This window comes from Rhinoraja longicauda, chromosome 24 (genome assembly GCF_053455715.1).
Source record: "Rhinoraja longicauda isolate Sanriku21f chromosome 24, sRhiLon1.1, whole genome shotgun sequence".
NCBI lineage: Eukaryota > Metazoa > Chordata > Chondrichthyes > Rajiformes > Arhynchobatidae > Rhinoraja > Rhinoraja longicauda.
In genome coordinates this window covers 24,958,275-24,961,674 of record NC_135976.1, presented here as the reverse complement: position 1 = coordinate 24,961,674, position 3,400 = coordinate 24,958,275, and positions in this window count along the sequence as shown.

The following is a 3,400-nucleotide window of genomic DNA, read 5'->3' as shown; positions in this document are numbered from 1 at the left end:
ACCATCTCCGAATGGCTGTGGGCCTGGGCCTGCTCAGTGTTGCTTCACAGATTGTTTCTTTTGTTGTTATATTTGATGGTGCCATTTGCAAAAGGACATGCTGAGCCTGTCAGTTGCAAACTGTTTCAGGCCCACTCTTCCTGCTTGTTGCCTGGTAATTCCTTTGGTTTTTGAATGAATGAATGACTACTTTATTGTCACGTGCAACAAGTCACAGTTGAAGGGAAGGGAGGATGGTGTTGGTGGGTAGAGGAATGGGTTTCATGGTTGGGGTGGTGTAGTTGAGCTGGGGTGGTATTGTCCAGTGGAGACCAGTTATAGTGTAATTTTTCACCCAGTTTACATTTAGATAAAATTTTCAATCTATCCGTCAAATTCCCATTGAGCACATAGGAACTCCCTCAGATATCAAATTTAAAATTGAGGTACAAAAGTAGATTTAAGAAGAGATCCCAAAGTCTGGCCAAATAGGAAGATTTTACAGAACATTTTGAAGAAGGGCAAGAAGAAGCAGAGGTTTACATAAATACTAGGTCAGTCACAGTCTATCCCAGCATTTGTGATCTTCAGAATCCTTTCCCCCTAATCCCACACCATGAATACTCCTTTCAATCTTAAGTCCCTTGTGTTTGTGTTGGAAGGAACTGCAGATGCTGGTTTAAATCGAAGATAGACACAAAATGCTGGAGCAACTCAGCGGGACAGGCAGCATCTCTGGAGAGAAGGAATAGATGACGTTTTGGGTCGAGACCCTTCTTCAGACTGATGTCAGGGGAGAGGGAGTTACATAGATAAGGAAGTGTATAGATAAGGAAGTGTAAGGTGTGAAAACAGAACAAAGGGAATGGGGATCAAGGAAAATGTAGAGTAGACCATTGTTAGTTGGGATACAGTAACAACAAAGCAAACAGGGATCAAATGTAGTTGGAGACAGTAAGACAAGTCGGAGAACTGGGAAGGGAGAGGGATAGAGAGAGAGAGAAATCAAGGGTTACTTGAGGTTAGAGAAGACAATGTTCATACCGCTGGGGTGTAAGCTTCCCAAGCAAAATATGAGGTGCTGTCCCTCCAGTTTGCGCTGGGTCTCACTCTGACGATGGGGGAGGCCCAGGACAGAAAGGTCAGAGTGGGAATGGGAGGGGGAGTTAAAGTGTTTAGCAACCGGGCGATAAGGTAGGTTTAGGTGGACTGAGCGGAGGTGTTCACGAAACGATCGCCGAGCCTACACTTGGTCTCGCGAATATACAGGAGTCCAAACCTGAAACAGCAGATATAGTAGATAAGGTTTGAGGAGGTGCAAGTGAACCTCTGCCTCACCTGAAAAGACTGTCGGAGGATTATGTGTTGAACTTCTCTAACTTCAAGTAACCTTTGCTTTCCCTCTCTCTTCATCCCTCCTCTTCCCAGTTCTCCGATCAGTCTTACGGTCTCCGACTTCATTTTTTATCTCTGTTTGCTTTATTGTTACCTTCTCCCAACTAACAATGATCTATTCTGCATTTTCCTTGATCTCCATTCCGTTTGTCCTGTTTTCACATCTTACACTCCCTTATCTATTCACTTCCTTATCTATGCACATCCCTCTCCCCTGACATCAGTCTGAAGATGGGTCTCGACCTGAAACATCACCCATTCCTTCTCTCCAGAGATGCTGCCTGTCCTGCTGAGTTGCTCCAGCATTTTGTGTCTTTCTTGTGTTTGTCCCATCTTTAAAATGCACCCTTTACAACCATTGAAAGTAATCACCTCCACCTCTCCATCTGTTGGTGAGATTTGTCATCATTCTCTGCATAAAGAAGTTTCACAATTTGCTCATGGACTCTTTCACATTTTATTCCTAGGTTTTCATACATCTCAATATAATTTTGAGTGAACCTTAAAATGTCATAGATAGGTTGGTGGGTTAATTGAATAAGCTAAATTATCCCTTTGTGTAGGTACATGGCAAGTAATCAAAGGGTGGTTTTACCTCATGTGTAAAAATACATTGCAGGGTGTGGGCGGGGAAATAAAAAAGGAAATGGAACTGATTGAATTGGTCTTCTGGGAGACCAAGCATCTGACGGGTCAAAATGTTCTCTTTCTATATTGTAAGTCTTTTCCTGATCTGAAATATATTCATTATATTATTGTTCAACTTTTTGTTATAGACAAGAGTTCCACATATTGAACTCAGAAGGGTTTCCAGGGATATCAGCTCTTACTTAGTGACTGTGTTGAAGCCAGTGAACTACTCCTTACAAATGCAAATGTTCAGCAATTTTATTTGTAAGGTCAAAAACTGGACATCTGTTCCACAGAAAATAAATACCAGGAAGGTTTCAGACAAGAAACATTAACTGCAGCACAAATAGTGATACCGAGGGTGGCATTCAGTACAAACAATCATGCCATGTGTCAGGAAGCAGCTGTAAAGTACATTTCCGCCTGCTGTAACTGGTATTAACGACATGGGAATTGCTTCAATGTTTTTGTGAAGATCTGCCAGTTGTCGGCAGTTGTCCAGTCCCAGAGCTTGGGATATTTTGGAGCAGGTTCTTGCTATCTAGACTGCGAAAGCCCTTATGAACTCATTGCAACCTTCTTTGTCCCGATCTATCCACACAACTGATGCCCCTCAACCCCAGAATCATTTAGTAAATCTCGTCTGTATCTCTAAAATCTTTATGTCTTTCTTAAAGCATGGTAGAAACGGTTATATAAAGGCTTGTCATCATTTCAATGCTCTTGCAGACTATGACTTTAGACCTTAGAGATACAGCACAGAAACAGGCCATTTGGCCCACCGAGTCCGTGCCGGCCCGCAATCACCCTGTGCACTAGCACTATCCTACGCACACCAGGGACAATTTACAATTTTACGGAAGCCAATTAATCTACAAATTTGTACGTCTTTGAAGTGTGGGAAGAAAATGAAGTACCCGGAGAAAACCCACACGGTTGCAGAGAGAACGTACAAACTCCGTAAAGACAGGACCCGTAGTCAGTATCAAAAGCTGGTGACTGGTGTTGTAAGGTAGCAACTCTACCGCTGCACCATTGTACTGCCAGGTATTGGTATGGAGTTATTATTGTCACGTGCACTCAGATGCAGTGAAAAACTTTGTTTTCGTGCTCTCCAGTCAAATTACATTATACATGAGTACAATCAAACCACATACAAGTACAACAGGTAGTGGACAGAGTGCACAACCAGAGTGCAGAACACAGTGTTACAGCTTTATAGCATTAGAATTACAGAGAAAGTGCAGATAAAAAAAAGGGCAACGGCTGTAATGAAGTAGGTTGGGATGTCGGGAATACACCCTTAGCTTATGAGAGAACCATACATTTGCAGGAAAGAAATTGATCCTGAATCTAGTAGGACGCGGTTTTGAGCTTCTTTGTATCTTCTGTCTGA